Source organism: Rousettus aegyptiacus, unplaced genomic scaffold (assembly GCF_014176215.1).
Source record: "Rousettus aegyptiacus isolate mRouAeg1 unplaced genomic scaffold, mRouAeg1.p scaffold_m13_p_16, whole genome shotgun sequence".
Classification (NCBI taxonomy): domain Eukaryota; kingdom Metazoa; phylum Chordata; class Mammalia; order Chiroptera; family Pteropodidae; genus Rousettus; species Rousettus aegyptiacus.
Window position 1 is genome coordinate 24320285 of NW_023416291.1, and position 25539 is coordinate 24345823.

At 37.1% G+C, this 25539-nt stretch overlaps 1 protein-coding gene across 3 annotated transcripts in view; it reads right to left on the reverse strand.

Annotated features, from left to right (window-relative positions):
* GALNT7 (polypeptide N-acetylgalactosaminyltransferase 7) overlaps window positions 1-25539 on the reverse strand; it is a 114168-nt gene that overhangs the window by 54756 nt on the left and 33873 nt on the right. The gene's annotated exons all lie outside the window — the stretch shown is intronic.

Sequence of the window (25539 nt, forward strand, 5' to 3'; positions counted from 1 at the left end):
TAGTCAACTGCTTCCTCAACAGTCCTACTTACATTAATCTGGTACATAAATTTAAGATACCTCAAACTGAACTGATCACTGATCCCACATCACAAAACTGTTTTTGATTCCCATCTTTTCTACTTTGGGGACTTAATCCACCATTCATTCAACCGATCAAGTCCGAAACCTGCATTTGCATCTTCGACTTTCAGTTCTCTTTCATTGACCCTGCTGACATTCCCAACAATTCTATCACCTATGTAGCTGCTGACTCTGGCCATTTCTCTCCACCACTGTCATTGCCACAGCCTTAGTTCAGGCCACCCTCACCTCTTAACAGAATTACTATACTAGCAATGATAGCGATGATTGCAAACACTATGTTCTAAGTGCTTCACGTATATTAACTTATTTAATCCCAAGAGTTAGGTTCTGTGATTACCATTCCCATTTTACAGACAGGAAATCTGACAGAGAAGTTACTTAATGTCAGAATCATTATGTGGTAGGGCCGAAATTTGAATCCGGGTGGTCCGACTCAAGAGCCCATGCTCTTCACTATGCTTTAGTGCTTGTCATTCCAACACAGGCACTTACTGTCTCTCTTCATTATTTTTTCTACACAGCAGCCAGAGTGACTTTCCTAGAATTCAAATACAAACACGTTACTTTCCCTGCTTACAACATTCCACCACTGGCCCACTTTATCCTTGACAAGTTCGATAATCTCTTCGGGCTCCAGCCTGCACTTATTTCTCCACCATTTTTGGCTTTGCAGACAGTAGGGTCTCTATTACAATTATTCTAGCCAGCTATTATAGTGCAAGAGCAGCCACAGACTATATGTAAATGAATGGGCATGGCTGTCTCCAAATAATATTTTATTTACAAAGCCAGGCAATGGGAACATTTCACTCCGCAACCCCTGTGAAAGGGTACGGGCCACGTCTTTCACCACTGCATTCCTTAGCTTGGTATGTAATTCTGCAATAAGTATTTACTGAATAAATAAGTAAATCCTAAAATTTCTGCTTTGGTTATGAGACTCTGAGAAGAAAAGGCAGGAGAGAACAAAGAATACGGAATGGGAAAGTGGGGTTTGGATCAGAACCTTTCTGGCAGTACTTCATGAATTCGGCAAGAGAATGGATGTAACTTTATATTCTCTGCACAGTATTGTATTCTTAATAATGCTACGTAATATCCACCGGCAAAATTGAATTTGCTCACTTCTCAAAGCCTGTATGTCATTAAATCTGAAGGCAAAACCAAATATGAAAATTGTCCGTCTAGTCCCAAGCCAATTAAGAATAATCATGTCAAATCTTTATGTTATGCGATTCAAAGAATGGATATAAAGCAGTGTAATCGCTCAACTCCCCATGAGAAGGAAAACTACACGCTTCTGCCTGAGAGCGAATGAGAACCAGCAGATGCCTTTGTGAGTCTGTGAGACCCGGGACTGGTTCTGCGAGACCTTCACGAGCACCAGCTGATTTACTGTACGGTCAAACTCAATGAATCGCTGTTGACTAGAAATGGAAAAGAGAATCGGTAGGTAATCTTCTAAGATCAGGAAGTTCATAAAAGTGGAAACGTACTGAAAAATATAATCACTTATCACCATATGGTAATAAAAGATTATCAGAAATCAGGTCAGACTATTCATTGTATACTTTGAAATTTACAAAGTTCCTCTCTCATTCCTAAATCCTATGCATGTGTGATATTTTTCCAACATGGCCATGCCTTGGTAGAAATGATATGACTATGAATGGATTTATAAAACTGATCTTTAGAGCAAATGCAAGTAAAATAGGCTTGTTTAGATTTGAAATTACAGGAGAATCCTGGAAAACCAAGCTCTTAATGATGAGCTTCTGCAGTCACATGATCTCTTGAAAAATTACAATTTAGCTTTAGCAAGTGGCCACTGCTAACAAGACACACACTATTTGGTTGCCATTCTGCATGAGCCGCAGAACTTGAAAACATGACAAGTCAAATATAATTCTATGATTTAAAAACCATCTTTAAGTAGGAAAATCACATCAGCGTTCTTTCTCTAGCTGCACTTACCTTAAAGGAGCAGAAGAGACAGGGGCAAAGAGAATAGGAAGGAGGTTTTAAAAACAAAGAGGTGCTGGAGTTCATAAGAAACAGGGTGTGCTCGCAGGCTGCGTCTCCCCAGACTCTCACCAGCGTGCGGTAGGATGTGCGTGGGGGTGTGGGGCACCCCAGTGTCTGTACCTTTGTTTCTCTCCAGTTACCTAAAACTGACTCTAAGCTAAATTGTCTCCCACTAACATTTTGTGCTGAAAAATGAAGCCCATCCAGTCTTGCTCCTTTCAGAGGACTGAGCATTGACTGCACTGGGAGTCAGTGGCCCTGCTGGGCATGTGACGAGGGGCAGCATCAAGCAATTTGCCTTGGCTTAACCAGGTTAAAATGGATAAACCCTAGACTAGACAGAGAATTTACCAGTCCTTGAATAGTTAGGATATCCTCCCTTACGGAAAAGGATCCCATTCTAAGTACACTTTAAGACCTCAAACTAGGAGATCTGAGGTCAATGACGATGACTCTGTTGGCAACTAGGGCAGAACTGGAAATGGAGAAGGATGTGGCTCATCAGTAAGAAAAAGTATTACATTCTGATAGAAGAACTGTCTCTTGGAAGAAATAGACTTACTTAAGAGACACTCCTTTTCTTTCTCGCTCTCTCTCTCTCTCTCTCTCTCTACCCGCCCCCCCCCTTTCTTTTTTCTTTTTTTCTAAGTACCAGGCCAGAATATAAACCATAATGGAGAGAACTGCACAGTTGATGTCACCGTAACTGCTCCACCAAAAGAAATCTGGTCGATGACTCTAGTGCTCTACGTCACTACGTTAGACGCCGGCAGGGCGACCACTAGTCCAAGGCTAAGTACTGTGCAGGTTCCAGTCTCACCCAGGCTTCCTCTAGGGACTGAAACACCGAGATGGGACTGCGGAGAGCTGCTATTACGTAATATCTAACAATTGCTCTTTTTATTCTCTCTCAAAACGAACAAGGAACACTATGACAACCACAGTGACAAATGAGTAAGTTAGTGCTGCATTTTAAACCACCTTCTTGGAAAGATTTTACCACGTTCGTACAAAGGCATTTTAAGTAAATTAAATGCCACCCCTCCTAAGTCTAATAAGCAAAATATAAAATACAAACTATAATACAGATTTATCCTGTACTATTGCGAAAAATACTAAAATTCTAAATGTCTTCCTGAAAAGTTGGCTATATATCATTTCCGAATACTCAGTCATCTTAATAAAAGGGAGATTTCCTTTATAAAAGATCTTCCCAATAAATCTCATAGTTGTACAACTAGTTAGTCAGCATTTGCAGATTTGAATTTTCATGCGTATCGTACGGTATTCTCAAAGCAACATCCATCTGCACCGGCACGATAATTTTCTGAAGTCTCTGTGCATCTTGTAGAATAATCATACTCAATTACAGAATATCTAGATATGGCAAATTTTAAGTCTTGGGCTCTTTTCTCCCATCTTAAACACAATTTCTTTCTCATAATTAGGATGAGACAAGAGAGTTTGTAATTTGCCTGAATTAAGTAATGAGAAAACTAAAAGTGTTGAAAATAATTATATTTTCAGTAGAAAAATACAAACCATTCTTGGGCAATCAACTATTTCAGTTATTGAAGATAATCTCCTGCAGTTTATCTAAAATTATCTACATTTTTGGATGGTTGGAATGAGCCCCCTTGTGGGTCCACTCCCTTTGGAGGTTATGAATTCCCTTTTTAAGCAGAAGGCAAAGGCATGCAGTCAGCCCAGTGGTTTCCAATCCCCTCAAGGCTTTTTCTTCCAGGTAAACGTGAAATCTGGATGCTTAAAGTAGAAAACTCTGATTCCTTCTAAGTATTTAAAATCATCTAAGAATCCCAACAAAGGTTAAACAGGTTTCTTCCCATCAGTTGGTTTATTTTAATTTAGTATTGATAAAAATATTGAAACATCAGTTTTAAATGTTCCATCTTTGGATAATAATTGTGCACTGATGGTATCTCAAATTATCAATTAGTGAGTGTCCAATTTCTTTGGTCATCTCTATTTCAAGTACATAGATATTTCAGTAGGTTTTTGATATTTAATATCACTCATATCATTGGATATTATATGTGAGTACACTTTTCTTTTTTTATCTCTATGAAGAGGTACCTCTTCATTCAGAATTTAGGAAAATCACTCTTCAACTGACAAGAATATTACCTTTATTTCACTAAAATCCAAACTTAATGAACAAGTATGAAGTTCTTTATAGGACATACATTTATCTAAAATGCTTCAGATGTGAGAGGCCATATTAAAGAGAAAAACTTATGAAATATAAAAATATTCTTATGTTTGATCTTTTATATTCTAGATTACATGAGTAGGTCTAGTTTATTGGCCTTGATGGTGGTATTAGTAAGCATGGGTAATAAAACCCATTCAATTTCCTCAGAAGTAACAGTTCAATTTAAAACAAAATTTAGTTCAACTAAATAAGTGATCAAATTGCTTAAAATTAGGATAAAATTGACTTTTTTAAAAACCATGTCAATGCACTGCATTTTTAAAGGTATGGAGGGAGACTGCAAATTCCTTAGGAATAAAAGCTGTCAATTTTCAATGTATAAATTCACATTACAACCAGAAAAAGGGAGATATCACACAAAACCTATCTCTGTATTAACACTATAATCTTTAATGTTCTATTATGTAAATGAGACATTACCGTTTAAGTACCCACTGGTTCAAGCCAGCAGCAGTTCTAAACTCAGGAAGGGGCTCCAGGTAACCTTCCTGTGTCCTCCTCAGTCCTGCGGATGTTTCTAGCACTGCTCTCCTGGTGCTGCCTCAGTGTCTGTTTACATATTTCTTCCCAATCAGACTGAGGGCTCTTTGAGGATCGTGAGAGTATTATTTATCTTTGCGTCCCCAGCTGGAGCAGACAGTAGGTACTCAAGTGTGTTTCTTCACAGACTAAGGAAATGGAGAGCTAGCTGGAGGTCATCTATTATTTCCTTGCTAGAAATAACAGATCCCTGTTTTACTCCAGCCACTGCTTGGCTTGGTTTAATCTAGCATTTTGGGACTCCAAATAAGATAACTAAAAAACATTACTTTCTCTACAAGTCTAAAATTTGAATAATCTTTTTTTTTTTTTTTTTTTTAGTTTCTTCTCTTTTAGATTTGGATAAATCATCCATGTCTGCAAGCGAAATTTGGTACTTTATGGAAAATGAGCACTTTATTTAAACACAAGAAAGTAAATCTGTGGGGGTGTTAGTCCTAGTCCTCTGGGCCAATTTATCTTGCAAATGGCTTCCCACTAAATTTGGTCCTTGTAAAACAGTGTTAGGATAGCGATTCTAAGTCAGGTCAGGAAAATATCAGGTAAAACTCAAGGAGGAATAAAGTAAAAGAAGAAATGGACAGTTAAAGGACCAAATTACAGGTTAATGTCCACAGTAGGAGAAAGAAACCCAACACATTGTTTATCTTTTTACAAAAACTTTTATTTGTAAGATTGTGTAAATGGCTCAGATCAAAGGCACATAGACAACTAACCAAGAAGACTATGAAGACATGAAAGTTAAATATATTTATGAAATCCAAGGAATTTTTATTTTTTTAGAGGTCTTAATAAAATTTCTTGCCTCAGGTCATGAACTGAATCATGTATATACCTCAAAGGTTGAAAAAAGTCTTTCTTATTGCAAATATTTACTATTAAATCTTCAGCTGATTTTAAGTGAATTTTAAGAATCAAACATGATTATGAAGCAAATGATCAATAAATCATTTTGTAGTATATTTCAAAAGGTGACGAAGCTGTATTTGTCAAATTTATGTCATTATTTCAGTGGTAAGAACACAAACGTCAAGACTGGACTATATACACAAGGTACACCAATGTCATTTAAAAGCTCCATCTCCCCCAGGTAGTAAAAGGCATGCTATAATATCTCTTAAAATGTATAAAATATATTTAAAAATACGACATTTAAAAATATATCATAAAATGATATAGTAGGTAGATTTTAACTGTTTGGAAGCTAAGAAATTACTGAATTTTAAAAAGAAAGCTCCTAAGTGGTATTTACATTCTAAAGAAACAAAAATTACACAAAATATTTTAATAAAATTATCAATATTTTATAATATATATCCTACTGTTATTTCTACAAAGCGACCTGTCTAAAAACAAGAAAGTTAAAGGGAGAATGAGTGAGGAGAAAAAAAATGAAAGCAAAGCAATGCGAGAAAGATTATAAAATAAAACTTGTGAAGATTTTTAAAGACATAAATTATTCATGTATGCATATATATTATGTATGCATATGGAGACAGAAAATATACATTTTAAAACCAAAGAGTTGAGTAGGATAAGAAATAAGAAATTAACCCTGCTGAATAAGACCCTTCAAAGGAACAATTTTGGCATTTCATCAGGTGGAGAAAGGAGGAACTACTTAAAAGCTGAATTGATGGAAAATGAGGACCCATCTGCTTCTCTTCTGCCCACTCACGTACTGCGGAACTTTAAGCTTGTGCCCATCAACTCTACTTTCTCACCTAGAAAAGCTAAGGATCTCTTTTCACTCTCTTTTCTAGATCATATTTAAATCATTTTAACATCAGTCTTTGACTGCTAACGTCTTTTTTTGAAACCAGGACACTGCCTACTACTTAGTCTTATCCTTTGATTCTCATTTCTGGGAACAAAGTACTTCATGATCCAATCAATACTGGCCAAAGCTAAACAGTTTAATTCTAATTCTCCAGTTCTCCTTCACATCTGGCAACCCCAGTGAAAGCGTATGATTTCCAAACCTTCTGGAAAACTTTATCAGAAGTTACATCATTAACGGAATTCATCAATAATTCTTACGATAGTAAGGAAAAACACTTTACTGAGTGAGAGCAGAAGGAGGTCAAATGTGGCATTCGTGTTGGGAGCGAATTGTTTGCAATACTCTTTCGAAAGCTGAAAAAGCAATGTCCTATTATCCCTCTAGGGGAGAAATTCTAGAATGAACACATCACTCCCACTTGAAATGTTACTACTTTTTGCAGCTGGAAATGCATAAAATAGCTTTTCTTCCAGTGCTTCCTTGCTTTGCCCTGAAGCCTGGCTTTCATAACAGCTCATAAAAAAGTATTGCAATGTGGGGCTTTAGAACACACACATTTTGATTGGTGTAAAAATATTCTCTTGCAAATCTAAAAAGAAAAAAATCATCTCAAGAAAGAAAACTCCTCCAAGTTCTCAGGGCAGATACATCAACTTGAAGTGTGGAGCAACATTTTACTACCATGTCATGATTAGAAATCCATTTTAGGAGGGTGTGACAAGGAAATATAATTATGTGAGACAGAAAATAATACATTCAAAGTAGACCAAGGCTATTTATGCAATAAACTTGACATTTTACTGTTCAAATATCAACAGGCCTGATCTCAGGAGAGAATGCTTAGCCAGCAATACTCTAGTTTGTTATGTGGCATAGGAGTTAGTATTTATATGCATCATTAAAAGAATTGTCCTTTTAATTATCCAAATATTTATTACAGGTCTAATATCTGCCAGGCACTCTCTAAAGCACTATGTTATAGAAAAAGGCCCTACTTCTGAGGGTGTCATACATAGCCTTGGAGAAGGAACACCCGAGAAGGCTATAAGTGACATGATCTATGTTCCAAAAACGGTGGACACTCCCCTGCACAAGGACGGTGGGAACAGCTTGGCTGGTTAGGGCACGGGGGTAGGGAGGATTGGCAGCCACTCCAGATTGAGGCAAAGGCCCAAAGCATAAAAAAGCATGGATTTTTCAGGGCACTCCAAATGGTTTGGTGTAACAAGTGCAGGGGACATATGGGGGAGGTGGCAGGAGATGAGACTGAAGATACTGGCAGTGCCTCAGAGTGCTTCTTAAGAAATGCCAAGAGGTTCAGACTTTATTCTCTTAGAAATGGAGCCACGAGAGGGGAGCCTGCCAGGTTGGAGCTGAGTTCCGGAACGCATACTCTGAGGGAGCAAATGAACGAGGAGAGGAGCTGAGATGTTTTCAGAGGGACAAGAAAAATATTTAGAAATAAAATACTGGAAAAAGCAACATGGGAGAGAATTTCAAGGAAGGAGTGGTCACCAGGGCTAAAAACTGCAGGCAAGATGTTAAAATACTAAGAATTCCAAGGCTTGAAGGGTAGGCAAGGGAAGTATTTCAGTCTCAGTTCTGCAACATGACTCACTCGCCAGTTCTGTGACACATAACACTGGCAGTGGCCCCAGAAGTGGGGACCTAGAGGGCCCTCAGGACTGCTTATAATTACCCCCTGACCAGCTGCAAAGAAATGCTCTATTTTCTGTCATCTAGAGGGCTAGAGGTGTTTCCGTGACCCTCTTGCTTTTCTGCCCTAGACATTCTTTTGAAATGTCTAACTGATGGATTGACAAATACGTACTGAGTACCTACTCTGTACTAGGATAGGCTACTCAGATATAAGGATGAGCAAACACGTTCCCTGTGCAGTGTGTGTGTGTGTGTGTGTGTATGTGTGTGTGTGTGTGTGTGTGGTGGGGGAGGGAGGACATATAATCAAATAACCACACAGATACGGTGCTGTGAAGGCATTTCAGGAGGGCTGATCTGACGTGGGAAGTTGGGTGGGCCTCCTTGAGAATGAACAGTTCCTGAAGGTGAGGAGAACCTAACTAGGTAAAGAGAGGAGGGAAGATATTCTAGGTAGAGAATATTTGGGGCAAAGTCCTGACAGCGAGAAGGCCTGTGGTCAGTAAGACGGACTAAATGTGGCTGGAGTGCAAAGAGTCAGGGGGGGCCTGGTGCCCAACGAGGCTGAAGACGGACAGTGGCCAGACCAAACAGGGTCTGGTGTCCATGGGAATAAGCGTGGTCTTAATATGAGAGCAATGAAAAGTCAGTTGACAGTGTTAATGCTCCTGGAAGAAACGGGAGCATTTTTAAAAGAGCCCACTGCCTGAGGAGTAAGAGAGCATGCTGGAAGGAGGCTAGAGTGCGTGAGGGCTAATTACGAAATGGAGAGATTTCATGACAGACTAGACCTGTCTGGTGAAGAGACGGAGGTGTCAGAGACCGCTTTCAGGTTTCCAACTTGTATAAGTGGACGCTATGCATAGAAAGAGGAAACAAAAAAGACTGAAAATGAAAACGACAAATTCCTTTTTGGATATGTTGAGTTTGAAGTGCTTCTGAAACGGTCAAGAGAAGGCAGAAACAGAACATGTACTTCAGTGAAGAGATCTGGACCGGAGAATAGAAATCTGACAGCTATCTTTACACAGGCAATAACTGACATAAGGACCTGGATGGATTTATTTATGGAGAGATGATCGAGTGAGAAGAGGAAAAGGCCTTGCCCCCTGCCTTGATCAAACCCTTGAAAGACTGGTGGAGGCGGGTGAGACCACCACGGAGACAGAGGACTGGCCAGGTATGCAGGAAGAAAGCCAGAACAAAGACAGTGCGTCCAGGACGGAGGGAACGGTCAACAGTGTTAGGCGCTGTTTAAAAACCAAGCGACATGAAGATGGGAGTTGGTGAGGGGAGGTCGACTGATAACTTTAGCGAGAGCCATTCTAGGGGTGTAATGGGGTCAAGAGCCTAACAGGAGTGAGTTGAAGTGTGGAGTTAGAGGGTGTGGAAATCGTGTGAGCAAAAACAGACAGCATTTGTGAAAAGTTTGCCTGTGAGGGAAAGAACAGAAATGAAGAGGTAACTGGAGAAAACAAGGTGGAGTGAGGGTTTTTGGTTTGTTTCGTTGTGTTTTTAATGGGAAAGTACTGATTCTTTTTAAAGAAAGGCAAGGGTGACGTGTTAAAGTACATATGAGATGGTGGCCAGGACATGAAAGCAACCGAAGTGTCCTACGATAGATGATTGGATAAAGAAGCTGTGGTACGTATATATAATGGAATATTACTCAGCCATAAAAGAAGATGAAATACTGCCATTTGCAACAACAGAGATGGATCTGGGGATAGTCATGCAATGTGACATAAGTCACAAAAAGTTGAAACTACATGATTTCACTCAAATGTGGGATATAAAACTGAAAGCAACAAACATGACAAACAGAGATTCATGGACGTGGACAGGGGATGAGTGGGTTACCAGAGGGAAGGGGGCGGGAGGGGTGGTGGTGGGAGGTAGATGGGGGAGAAGGGGGTCAAATATTTGGTGACAGAAGGAAATTTAACTTTGGGTGGTGAACATGAGATACAGTAATACATAGTGCTGAATTGTACACTCAAAACTTACTTGATTTTATCAACCAATGTCACTGCAATTCTTTTAATTAAAAAAAAAAAATACATGTGAGAGAAGGAGTAATCAAGAATAGAAAGTTCCTGAGAATGTGGGAGGAGTGGGGGCCGAAGCAGAGGCAGGAGCGGCCTGGTCAGGAGGCGGCGGCCCCTCTCCTGCAAGAGGAAGGACGAACGGTGCGGCCCCTGGCGCCGTTCTCTCCCCTGGGACCCACGTGCCCCCGCTGCTGTCTGAATTACTTCACCGGGCTCCCTGTTTAATCTACTCGACATACTGCTCAGACTTACCTGTGTTAAACAGTGCTCTGACCACGCATGGTAGCTTTCTTTCTAAAAACTGAAAAGTCTCTGCTTTTTTTTTTTTTTAACATACCAGATTCAAAATCCTTTGCCTGGCCCTTCTAATGTTACCCATTTTTACTCATTCAAGCTGTTCTCAGGACTCATTAGCTCATCATTTAGGTCCCTTCAGGAGACCATAAAAAAGCATTCTCAGTTTGGTCATGCTGTCAGCCTGAGCCTGCGGCACTGCCCTGGTTTCCTCTTCTTTCTTCCTAAGTTCAATTCCAATTCCACTTATAAAGATACAGCCCCTCCCATCTATTCTACTTTCAGTGATATTTCCCCCTCTCATGAGTTTCTGCTCCCTAGTACTTTTATAATCCTCTAACTATCCCAGGTGTTAGTTTTTTCTCCCCCAACCAGACTACAAACTCCAAACGAAGAGTCTTCTACTCCTTTTGCACACTGAGTTTCTATTACTTATCTTCTTTTCTCCTAAATTCTCTGCCATTTTGGTTTCCCTCATTCCGACGCCCATATACAAAATAATAATATCGATCCAATAGAAAACATGCTATCTCCCGGGCCCCATATTTCTAAAGGAGGGTTCGCTTTATATTTTTTAGATGGGTCTTGGTGGGGACAGCAATGAAAAGTGTTACTTAAAAAAAAATAAAATAACAGGACACTGTCAAGTACATTACACATTCTAGTCCCCCACAACAATCCTATGACAGGTCCTGCAATTTCATTCTCACATCTTATAGGTGAGGAAGTCAAAGATTAGGGAGAAGAAATAACATGTGTGATGCCACGCAATTACTAAGTGACGAATCCAGGATTCGAACCCTGGTCTGTGTGACTCCTAACCCTGAGCGTTTAGCCACAATGCTAAGCTATTTTACCAGAATGCTTGATGATGACTTCTATTTTCTAGAAATTTACAAAAAAAAATTTAAAAAAATTAACTTGAGGAACTTTTAAAAATATGCAATTAATGTACACTTTAAGGGCTCTTTATTCTGCTTTTACATCATATTTTAAAGTCTCATCTTTGGCAACTACTTCTACCAGAGAAACGGCTAATACTGACACTCGAAACAATGTCATGTCTTGTCAAATGTTTTTCGCTCCTTCACTGTATTAGGTTATGATTTACCCCGACATGCGAAATAAGGGAAAAACATTTTGAACTAACTTTATACAAAAAAATTAATGAGTTTCTCTCATAAGTAAAAGTAGGAATAAAGTGGTTTTTGTCCTACGTCAAGCCGACTCTCTCAATGATATAGCAGCACTGTGAATTCTGAGCTGTTCAAACTCTCACTTAACAATACTCTTGCCTTTTTGTAACCAAAATTATTGCTGCAGCCGTGGAATAAAACCAAATTATTCCTGATCAAGTCCATGACTATGTTCTCACTGATATTCTACTCTAACCAAAAACTTATCAAATGGTTCCATGATGACTGCAGACGATAATTAGATCATCACAGAGGAACTTACTCCGTTTCTCAGACGCGTGGCCGTATACAAGGCTAGAGCTCTATTTTTTGCCTTCCATCTTGTAAGAGGTATCATTTAGGGAACAGGAAGAAAAAAAAAAAACCCTCAGAATATGTATCCATAAATACTACTGTCTGTTTTTTAGTATACATAATGATGTTCACGATGAAATGCAAAGGAGGATCAGGAGTAGCATATCAAGACACTGCTTTCACAGAGAATAATACAGGGTGTTTTCCTAATTTATTCTCTGATTTATCATGTAGTAAAGGGATTATATTTATATGAGAACGTTAAAAATATGATGCAGTTAACTTAAAATTAATTTTCCATTTCTTTCCAGTTCCATTTCTTTTTGCTCTGACTCATTCCACCCTCGGTCATACAAAAGCTATCGGATGGTACAGCTGAAATCTGATATCCCTTTGTGACTAAAGATGAAATTCTGGCAAATATTATGCACAGTACTTGGAACCGTCAAGTCTAATCAAACAGCTCCATTTTATTTTGCCATCATCTTCTGATGACCTTAAGTCATTCGAGTTTTTCATTTTTCTATTAAAAAGATTTCCTTCTCTTACCTTGTACAACAATGTTAAGTGACACATTTATCGTGGTGTCTATGAATGAATGGACAGGGAGGCTGCCATTACTACGGCGCACACCGAGGACAGCCTGCCCGGGTGTCAGTCAAGGCATAAAGTTAGCAAAGTAAGCATAGAATATCCAAAGGCTTGACAAGAAACATGGAAGAGATTAAAAACAAAAATAAAAACCAGGTAAATCAACTCATCACTGACAGTGCTTCACTGAATGCTGATTTCCAAGGTGATGACCTCTATGACGACGACGATGACGGGGTGAGGCAGAGGTAGAACACTTACGAGGTAACAAGCACTATTCCAAGTGCATCACACCTCTTTTCATTCTTGCAAAAACCGTTTGAGCTGGGTACCATTCTGCCGATAAGAAAACCAAGGCACAGAATTAATTGCTGAAAGCCATACAGCGGGGAGGTGACAGAGGCAGAATTCAAAATCCAGCGTCTCGGACTCCAGAGCCCGTGTTTTTAACAGCTTTACTCTCTCCAGGGAGCAAGGCATCCACAAGTTTTTCATAACTTTTGACTACATAAACTGATATGTATCCTTGAGATTTTTAACATACAAAAACCTAAACATATTCTTTATAATCACTGCTAATTTCAGTAAGTTCATTCAATAAAAATTCCCTTTATTTTCAAACCAATACAATGCTATTAACTAGAATTTGTAATAAAATACTTCAGAAAAGGCTAGCAATAAAATAGTTCAGTAATAAAATAGTTCAGAAAGGGCTAAACTTCTGAAACTACTAAACTTCCAATTAGTACTTCAAAAAGTAGTAATAACCTACTATGAGGCCCACTAGCCTAGGTGACTATCAGGCCGTAGGAAAATGTAATATACCTTAGAGTGGTATATTCATCTCATGTGATTTTATTTTTACAGAGAAAAAGAGAAAGCAGTTATTTTCAGTTAGTCACTCTGGCACATAAGAACATGAAACTGAGCTGCTAGGATTGCTATTCTGATTTCACAGAAACATGGAATGGTTTTCAAAAATCTATTTTTCTGCCACTGACAAATAAATATGAAGTAAACAAAACGCAGTTTCTCAAGCTGACACTAAGAAAGAGTCATCACCACTCTCGCAGCCCGAGGCACATCGGTTTTCCTGAGGGGCATCCTCGGGTGTGATGGCACATCATGGCATGTCAGTCTTACCAAGACCACAGTCTCAACAAGTTTCTCACACGTCTACTTTAGCCCATGCTTGCTGCTAGGCTTCTGGAAAGCCAAAAGACAGGATGGTCTCAAGAAATAAACTCTCTTTTATAAACATACATCAGTGGTTCTTAATCTTTTTAGGGTGACAAAGATCTTGGACCTTCTCCTAGTGGGGGAAAAAAAGTCCAAACAGTATAATGTCGGTAGAGTTCTTTGTACAACCATCTGCCTGTGTGTATAAAAATCTTTAAAAGCATTCATTCCTTCACATTACAAAATTTTGAAACTGGGAGCATATTCTAGGGAGATCATTCTAATTAAGAAAAGACATTATGCAAAAATGTTCACTGCAGTATATACCAGCAAATATACTAGAAACAAACAGAATGTCTGTAATGAGAGAATAATCAAGAAAATTAAGCTGTACTTAAACAACTGAATAGTACATAACTGTGAAAATGTTCAAGAAAAATAATTCTTGTGGAAAATCCTTATGATATAATGCTAGTTTTTAAAAAGGAGGATACATACATTGACTATACATATTGGTTACACCGTATGATCTCAAATATGCAAAAAAGGCATAGACATGACCAGAAGGAAAGGAAGTTAAAAGCAGTATTTATCTCTGGTGGTGAGATTTTCGATAACTTTTCTTATCTCATAATTTTCCTCATTTCCTATGTTGAGCATATGTTTGTATAAAGTTTTTAAAAATTGTTAAGCTTCCTCTTAAACTTGTTTTAAAAATTATTTTTTGATCTTTGAAGCTAAGCAGGGTCAGGCCTGGTTAGTACGTAGATGGGGATCCACCTAGAATGATCAGGTGCTGTAGGTGTAAAAAGTAAAAAAAATAAGGGATTGTAAGCTAACAAGGCCCTTGCAATCTGTGAGGTCAACCAAGGGTTGCCTCGCCTAAAAAAATAATTTAATGGTAAAACAAAGAGGGAATTCATAACAAGAATAGTTAAGAAAAGACTCAGAGAAAAATAATACCTATGGCCACAAACGGATTAAGCTGAAGGCTCACACACAAGACACAGCTAGAAATATTTTTCATTTGAGGACATAACCAAACTTTAGGTAACATTAAAAATAAAAAACAAAATAAAAACACCCAGCTTTATTAATTTTCTTTAAAAGCACAAAAAACAGAATGCAGTGGATTCAATTATTAATCACTTAATCATCAATTATCAATCACTTTAAAGCAAAGAAGAGAGAATTATGCCACAATTTTCTAAAATGAGACATTCACGCGGTGGAAACCCACTCCTACACTGCCCAGTGCGTCATGTGAAGATGTATATGTCTTTTTAAAAAAGAACACCTTTATTACACTTGGTTCACTCCCAGTTCATCTTGAAGATAATTCTTTAAAAGAAGTTAAATTTAAAAAAATTTTAAATTTAAAACAAAGTTAATTAAGTTTAAAAAATTAAAGCGGTTAAATTAAAAGTCCTCGTCTTGATTTCTCTTCAAAGCAGTAGACATATATGGTAAACTGAAAGAATTAAAAGGAATGGCTAGACTTTTAGCATTAATTTTGAGGTCATTTTTTTATTATATTGTCTTTTAACTACACATATTAAAGTATATTTGACATGTGCATAATTTTAAAGCACTTAATTTCCAGTTTAAAATTATTGTAAAGCAAAGAAATTATGTTTCTGGGTGTCAAAATTCAGTGCACGGAGAAGTGATTAAGTTTTAAAAACCATAAAAAGATATATTGAAAGTATTTCAAGAGCCTCCAATAAAAATGAACACCAAGGGAAACCTCTAAAGCAAAAAAGATAACATGCAGTACCTTAGCAGTGTATGAGCCTGACCTAATTCATATTAAAAAATCCGGTATTTCTTTTGCTGAGAGGACTCACTTCCCCACCCAAGGGAGGACATACAGCAGGAGCAGGTATGTGGCAGGCAGCTGTCAGTGACACTGCATTTCAGCCCTTGAATCCGCAGGTCCAGATGAACAGGTGGAAGTGGATCTCTGAACCGGGGTTGACAGAGCAGGCAGCCCTTCTGCCTCCAACTTCGTACACAGGACAGGCTATTGTAACAGATGGGGAGGGCGCTAAAAAAGCAAGCACTATTCTTCATCAGAAATCATGGGATGAAGGATGGATGTTGCGTGTTAAAAGAGTGTTCAGTGGTTCCTGGAACTGATTTAAAGAAGTGCTGAGGTTAGGATGGGTTTTTGTTTTATTTTGTTTTGCTTTGTTTTGTTTTTTTAAGGGTGATTCTCACTGTGAGAAAAATTATATTACTATTGCCTAAAAGATCCAGAGCCAGAAACTAGCGGTCTGGTGCTTTGACCTTAGTTGCAATTTTATTTAAAACACTGATGGAGGTCAATGATAGAAGGGGATCGATCTCAGCTCTAAAATAGGAGTCAGGAATTCTAGTTTCTAGCCATGTCTTCCACTAATCAGCTATATTATCTCAGGTAAATAAATCACAGTTATTTCATTGGTAAAATGGGAAGTAATCAGTGTGCAACCTCACAGAGCTGTAAAGAGGCTCAAACTAGATAACGGCTGGGACAGCAGGTTACAGAGCAGGTTAAGGAAAAGTCCTATTTAAATGTAGTAGATTAAGGGGGAGGAGTCGTTTAAAATTTCTAAAGAAGTGTGTAGCATGCAAAATTTTTAACTGTTTCATATCCAAACTAAAAAAAAAAAAAAACCCTGATTTTTAAACAGATCAATACCAAACGTAAGTACAAGGTATAGATTATTACAATAATGTTGAGATCTTCTCTGTGCAACAAACGCTCCATCCATGTGAGCGTCTGCTGAGGGACTGAGAAGCAGGGTTGACGCCACAGAACAGACTGACTACAGAAGCGTGTTATGGATTCATAGGAGGGAGGCACAGAAGTTAAAAGGCAGCATTCAGAAACTTTAAAGCAATCTGATAACTTAGTTTTATGTCCTCTGAACATAGTTAGGGCTTGTATTTTGTAAGTGTTTAAATTTTTCATTCTTCTATTAGCTTACTTGTATAGAGGTATTGACTTGTGACTGGATAGGAATAAAAAACTAAACAAAAAATCGAATGTGGTGCTTCAGCATAGATAGTTGGAAGAATGGTATATAAAATGATTAAAACAAAGTATCTGGCCCTTTAATGACATGCTAAAATTTACGTATCTCTCTCACTAGAGCAATCTTTTTGATCAGCAGTAATTAAAGAGTGAGTAGAGTTAAATAAATCTGAATGGCACCATTGAGGTAACTGGAATTAATTAATATCTTTGCCTATATAATAAAATCTGATGTGACAGCAAAACTTGCCAATATTTGAGTCAGAGATGGACTTTAATGCTGGTATCTGCCTTTCACCTTTTTCAAACAAAGTTAAAATAGTCAATTTAATAACTATTTAATAGTTAACACTACTGAATTATTATTGAAATATTAAGTTCTCAATAAATACAATGCGAAAGAATCTCCCAAGTCTGAGTCTAGCAACTGCTATTTTAGAATGCAGTTTTGTTACCTCTCTTGGTGGTTCTATAACTTCAAGTAGTCTCTGTAAAAAATACCCTCAATTAAAAAAATAGGCTAAAGACCTTAACAGGGTCATCACCAAAGAAGATACATAGATGGCAAATGAAAGCACATGAAAAGATACTCCACATCAAATGTCATCAGGGAAACGCAAATTAAAACAGAGAGATACCACTACGCACCTATTAGAAAGATCAGAATCCAAAACACTGACACCACCAAAGGCTGGTCAAGATATGGAATAACAGGAACTCTCACTCATTGTTGGTGGGAATGCAAAATGGTACAGCCACTTGGCAGTTTTTTACACAACTAAACATATTCTTACCCTATGATCCAAGAATCATACTCCTTGGTATTTACCCAGCGCAGCTAAAAACTTACATCTACACAAAACCCTGTGCATAGATATTTATAGAAGCTATATTTATAATAACTGCCAAATCTCAGAAGCAACCAAGATGCCCTTCATAAGTGAAGGGATAAATAAACTATGGTACATCTAGACAATGGAATATTACTCAGCATTAAAGAGAAATTAGCTATCAAGCTGTGAAAGCACTTGGAGGAATCTTAAATGCAGATTACCAAGTGACAGTAGCCAGTTGGAAAACGCTATATACTTTATGATTCTAACAATATGACACTTTGGAAAAGGCAAAACCACAGGGACAGTGAAAAGGTTGCCGGGGGGAGAAAGGGATGAATAAGTGGAACACAGAGGATTTTTAGGGCAGTATTTTATAAATCATAGAAATATCATATAAATATTTTATATGATATTTTATACGGATAGACAGGTATCATTATACATTTGTCCAAACCCACAGAATATATCGCACCAAGAGTGAACCCTCATGTAAACCATGGATTTGGGGTGATAATATGTCACTATAGGTTCATCGACTGCAACAAATGCCCCACTCTGGGGAGGGATGTTCATAACGCGGGAGGCTGCGCACGTGTGGGGTCACGAGGGATGTGGGAAATCTCCGTCCCTTTCTCTCAATTCTGCTGTGAACCTAAAACTGCTCTTAAAATACAGTCTTTAAAAAAAAAAACTGTAATTTTATGGCATATATTAATTAGCCTCTCACCAAAGGATTATGACTCTGTACTAACTCTCTATTTGAAAAGTTTAGCTCAGTATTGGTTGCTTTTTTACTTTATTCACGTTGACTTTTATTACTGGGCTGGAGAATAACTCCATAAAGAAAAAGACTATTCCTGTTTTGTTTTGTTTTTACTGCTATATACCCAGGACCTAGCAGATCTGCAGGAAGACAGATATTGATGAAAAGAATTAAAAAATAAAACCACCAAAATGACCAAGCATTTGAAAGCTGATGGCTCCTTAAGGGAGCGACCATGACTCATTCATCTTTGCCTACTGAGCATTTAGCACAGCGCTAGAAACAGCATGGGTCAGTGTCTGCTTGTTGGATAAAATGAATGAATGAATGAATGAATGAACAGGAGCACTGGGCAACAGCCGCAATTTAGAAGTACTCATATGCTTTTCACTCTTTACTTAAAATATTTTAATATTTACAATGAACTCTGAGCAGAAATATTATTTTACTATTATTATTTGTACTGAATCCTACCAATCTTTCTACATCAACACAATATGACTAGTAATGCTCAAACTAAAAAGAAAAAGGAAATCTAAGTGGCCGAGAGACTTGCTTAAATTGCTATTTTTTAGAATATTACTCAGTATTTCCTTCAAATAGTCATCCATTAACACACACACACACACACACACACACACACACACACACACCCTTCCCCCCTTCTCGATGGCCACTGATGGATTTTATTTTTATAACAAAAGAAAAAAATATTAAGGGAGAATTTTTGGTAATTTGATACGATGGTATTCATTAAAAAAAAAACTCTCAAATTTAGGATAAAGCTTTTTAGATTTCAGAAAACCTTTCTTACGTGTATTCTGTTAGAGAAGTGGTAAGAATAAAACTACTCACCCAACTCCCAATTTCCAACAATCACTTCTAAGCCTGCAGCAATTGAGTAAGATTCATTTTTTTAAATATCAGAAGCCATATTTCATTCACAAATGAAATGACTTCTAATCTACAGAAGACATCTATGCTAAGATTTGAGCATAAACCAGAATCTGTAATCTATCTTTATTGTCATTTAAACTTTTTAAGAAACTCTGCCAAGCCCAATGAATAGCATAAGGTATTGGAATTTAATTTGTCTTCCTGCCCTGTCTCCAGAAGCCAGGAGAAAATTTAATGAAGTGATTCAGTCAGAGAAATTAAGGTTATTATGAAATTTAATCAGAGAACTCTCTGGAGCCTGATGGCTTCACGATGGTATTTTATAAACAACTGTCACCACTCGTAGCATTTTTTTCCCCTTTAAGACAGAGCATCTAATATTAAGGATGATCTTCTAGCTGCAAGTTATCAGCAAAATCTTTAGTGACAAAATGAAGTCAGGCTGCAAAATATCTGTGCCTCATCAAATCTGCACAGAAGTTCAATGCGTATTAAATTTCATTCTCACTGTGGGTCTTTAAAGTACATATGGATAAATATGGGTATGAAGGTTTAAGAAAAAATACAAATAGCAAAAACCCTATTATTTAGGCAAAGAAATGTGGACGACTCTAACACCTGAATCTTTGGGAAACTTAAATATGAAAGATATGCTGTTTTTTTTGTTTTGTTTTGTTTTTTGTTTTGCAGAAAATTGTTTTAAAAAGCATAACCTAAAACATGCTTTTTCCCTCAACCTTTCGTTTATATACATGTCAAGTTATTAGTAGGGCAAATTAATGGACTATTGCCACAGGAAATAAAATGTTGATTAATTATAAAGTTTAAGTCTACCTTTGCACTTTTTTATAAAGTATTTGCTAACATACATCAGTGATTGAAAAACTATTATGAAGGAAAAGTTAACACATTGAACCATCTTACATAGAAACAACATATAGACATCATTCTCAATAATCATTAAAACCAGTCTCAAAGAACTAAATATTCATAAAAGTGCAGTTGATATTATCTAGCCCAATCCTAATCACTACAATTGTTTCGAAATAACTGTTAGAAAGAACTGCAGTTTTTATATGGTTCTATAATTCTAACGTTTCACTGACTAGAAATAAGTGCCTTAGTTAACGCAAAAAAATAAAGTTTTACTGTATCACATACCTGAAGAAGTCTTGAGATTGGCATCCTATCGATGACAGTTAAACCCAAAGTACTATTAAATTTTCTATAATTAAATGACCTTGCTTCCTGAATTTTTCATATCTATTTCATTTTCATGTAATTTTATCCTTCTCATAAATGAAGACTTAGGCGTGTTTGAATTTTATGCCTTTGTAAGATTGTCCAGAGAAATAGAGTCACACAAGTTTTCTTTTTTCTTTTTTTTTTTTTTTGGTGGTGGCGAGTTGTTTTGTTTTTGTTTTAAATATATGATACTATCTTTACAGGTAGAAAACAATACTAATATCCCTGTTGCTAGAATTGTAATCGCAGCCCTAAGACCAACTCTCAAACTTCGTTTAGGAGCCCGAGGGTTGAGTGCCCAAGAGATTGTCAGAAAGCTCCTTGAAAGGACCTTGAGCCCACTGAGGTTCCACATCCAGGACTTCTCAGGTGTCGGGTCGGCAGGGGGCCATCCCCCAGCTAGTAGCTCTGATCCTTACTCAATTCGGTTACCCTAGGACCCAAGGGTATTAAAAACAGAAAAAAAGAGATTTCAGGGGCTAATCTAAAACCTCTTGTATAGCTAGATTTGCTCCTTCAACTAATCTTCTTTGTACACTCACCATGTCACTGGCAGACTCAGCTCTGGAAGTAACAGAGATAAAAGTCATAGCATCTGCCTTCTAGGAGCTTAGATTATGGTGGAGAGAAAAAAGCAGGCAATTGTGATAGGGTTACAGGAAGAAATGGGTCCACGTGTCCAAACCACAACTTGGCTACACTGACTGGCATCTGGCCATCACCGCGGCAGCCAGTGTTTTCCTGAAGTACGACCATGGGCTACATGCCAGGATGTGCTGGTACTGCCTCTGGTATTAGAGAGGTGTTAAATAACATTTTGGAAAATGCTGTCCAACTACTGGGGCTGGAAGGAATGTAATGAAAAAAAAATCCGTAAAACTGTAAGTTTGGGAGCAAATGAAAGGCAAGGGCAACTATTTGATTTGGTCAAGGCATTCTACACTCTCAGCTGCCAAGTGCCAGTAATCTGATCTCTCTACCAGTCTAGAGAAGCTGACTTGGATTCTTGGTTGGAATGGTTCTCCTGAGAGTGTACATAATGTGTACAAGTCCCAGGCATGTCACTTTTCCTGAGGGTTCATCTGGGTCTCTCTGCCCTTTTTCTGTTTGAAGAATTCTTAAAATCGAGTGTTTTCTTACTGACCTCAGTCCCCTGTAGACTCGATTTAATCACACTGAGATCTTGCTCTTTCTCTTGGAACACATTTTGTGTCCCAAGAGGCAGGCTAGTTAGAGATAAGCCTGAAGCTACTATGACCTTACGGAGTGATCTGGGTCAAACCACAGGTTAATGACTTCTCAAAATAAAGCTTCTTAGGTTATCAAAACCCGAAGAGTTTTAAAGAGCTTTATATTTACCTGCCGTTTGGACTGAACTTTATTGTTTAAAGAAAACACTTAAACTTCAATTAAAACATCAAGATTAAAGGATATAGTCTAATGATCACATCTTACATTATGTCTTAAAAAATAATAATAATATTGGGTTGTATGTTGTTTTCAGAGGTATCCTAATCATTTTTGGCTAACCAGAGATTATTTGAGCTTTACCAAATTTGCCTGGAGCAAGAGAAAAGCCCCTCTATTAACTTTATAAAATCAAATATACAACACTAGTAACATTCAGGGGTCACCATGTAACATATAGCGAAAGAATCCATTTCAACTTATCTAAAAGTTGTCAGTCTACAATCAAAGTTGCTATAAAAAATTATGAAGAATCCTCTTTAGTAATAATAGAAAAGCATGTTCATGTAATTCATTTATGGAGAAAGATTTTTACAGCTAAAGTCGGTAAAAACAACTAGATCAATGTGCTACATGCTTATCAGTGTTTTAATATTTATTGGAACAGCTGCATTTCTGTAATTTACTCTTAACTTCATATGACTGAATTTTATTACAAATTTTCTGGTTGGCAAATTTTCAAAAACTACTAAGAAATAGTAGTTACAAAATTATAGTTGTCAAATTATAGTTTTCAGGATATGTGCAAAGAGGCTCCTTCGATTGTAAAGTGTAGAACATAATAAAAATATTAATTTGGAACTCTTCTAAAACAATGTATGATTATTTCATATTTGTCTATCATAGCTCAATTGTTTTATAGACACACTACTGCTCATTGCCTGACCAGTTTTACAAACATTGCCAGAGAAATCATAACTCTTTTTCTTGCTAGCTTTCAGCCTAGTCGTCCTTAACGTTCTCAGATAGCAATTGCTTAGCTTCTAACTCCCTCCCCCTGGTTTATGGGGAGCAGTTACTATGTAGGGAAACCTGAATGGAGTTAAGGATCAGTTTTATCAGTTTTAATTCTGCAATAAAAACATTGTGCAGCATACAAAGAAAAATGCCACTAGATAGGAAGAAAATGTAAAAAAAATTTTCTTGTTTAGATTAAAGATCTTGAATACTGAGACTATATCAGAGCATTCCAAGTAAGGAGGCTTCTGTTTATTATTTGGTCAATTTAAAATTATTAATACATATGTTTTTCTCAAATACTTAATATATTAGAAGTCAATTAAAGTAACCCATACTTACCAGTGTATTATATATATTATATGTAATATATTCTATTCTATATTCTATATAATATGTATATGATTAGATACATTTACCTAAAGAGGAATTTTTCCTGATGTGATCAAGTATGTTGAAAGGGAAACACAGAGTTGTAGTCCCAAGTTTTAGTATTTTCTGTAAAAGTTATGTTAAAATTTTGACTCTTTTAATTGGTGATAATAAACCTATCTTTGAAAAATAATCATTGTCTATTTAATGTCCAATGGTAGATAGACTTAAATACCAATGGAACTTGAAAACATTGAAGTCATGCTGCTATTGTCTTTATACTACTGTATTTATGAATTCAATAGATGGATCTCAAAATATCTTTAATCATTTTGTTATAGCCAATTACGTCTTAATATGCTATTACATTCTAACACACAAAAAAAGTCACCATAGCCAAAGAAGTCAGTGGCATGAGTCAGAGGATGGTGGCTTACCAGAAGGGATCTCTGCGTGACCTGGAGTTAATCCCTTGATCTCCCTGGATCTCAGTCTGAATTTTTCACTTGTAAGAAAAGAATCTCAGGCAAGACTGTGAAGACTGTAAAAAGACCAGTGGCTGCCAGGGGTGGAAGGGGTGAATACAGGTGGAACATAGAGGATTTTTAGGGTACTGAAAATACTCTGTATGCCACTATCATGATAGATACATGTCATTATATATTTATCCAAAGCTGTAGAATGTGTGACACCGAGAGTGAATCCTAATGTACACCATGGACTTTGGGTGACAGGGTATGTCAGTGAAAATTGTAACGAATGCACCAGTCTGGTGGGCGGGGCATGTTGGTAATGTGGGAGGTGGCGCATCTGTGGGGACGACGGGGTAAGGGCGGGAAATCTCTGCACCGTCCTCTCAATTTTGCTCTGAACCTAAAACTGCTCTAAAACAATAGTCTTAAAAACAGAATCTAGATAATCTAAACTCAAGATTCTTTCGACTGGGAAGCATACAACTATCCCCGTTACTGTTAAAAATCTGTTTAAGTAGTCTGAAACTATAAAATGTTTTTTAAAAGTTTAGTAGTTATTTGAAGGGCACTATGGATACCATTATTTTATTTAATAGGCCTTGTTAACTACTTGGAATTCCTGTAGACCTAAGCCAATTTTTAATAAGCAAAGAATAGCAATTAAAGAACCATGAAATACTTAATTATTAAATTCACTTGCCTTAAATAAAACTGTTTCGTAATCTTTTTAAGTTTAGTCACTTTATACAAAATATGTGTTAAAAAGCAAACATTTTTCTCCATATCCTCAACTCACCTAAAATAATCCTGGCATTACCTCTGGATGACCTCTCTGGATTTATTATCTTTCAGTACAGCACGTATGCTGCCCTTGTCAGCTGTATGTGAAAGAAAGAGAAGCTAGCGGCTGTGACTCACCCTATAAAGAATCCCCATGGAATTACAGAGTAGTCAGCCACACAGCCTGCTGATATCTGGCAGTCTTTTCATTAGTTTAAAGATATGAAATACTAACCTGACAACTCAAGAGTTGAATGTATTTTCCACACTTTGAAAATTGATAGGCTGAAGAACTTTTATACTAGGTTCATGATGTCCAGAGAGGCATTAAAATAATTACAATAGACCAAGCTGCAATTTTCATTCAGATTTTTTGAAGCAGTTTCAAAATACTCTATAACGTTATAGATTAATGCTGATGTCTAAAAGACATCAAGAGAATGGACGTACATCTAACATCCACACAGGCATGCCCATCATAATGAAACTTCAATTAACAAGAGTATTTAGATATTGTATATGTGTGTGCATGCTCTTGCATGCATACCATTATGGTATTTTACACATTCATTTCCAGGTAATCTAAAGTTTAGTCTGAAAATCCCTTTTGTTGCTAGTTCCTTTGTGGTTATTGAAATCTATGTGCAATATTAGTATGCTTTTTTATCCAGTATGTTAGCAATGACGAGAAGCGTGATATAGCAAAAGGATTCCGGATGTGCTATTGGAAGATCTCTATCATTATTCTCCATTACCGGACATGCTTAGTCACAGGTTAAAAAAAAAAAAAAAATTGAACTAGGTCAGTGGTTTTTAATTAAAGGCACTTGTCAGAATTACCTATACATTTTTTAAAAACACACATGCCCAGGCTCACACACACAGACTTTTACCTCAGTAGGGGGGATTCAGACAGGAATGTACATTTTGAAAAAGTTTCCAGGTGGTTCTAGACAAGCACTCCTAGAATTAAGAACTCCTAGAAATGGTTATTTTCAATACAAGGACAACATAAAATAA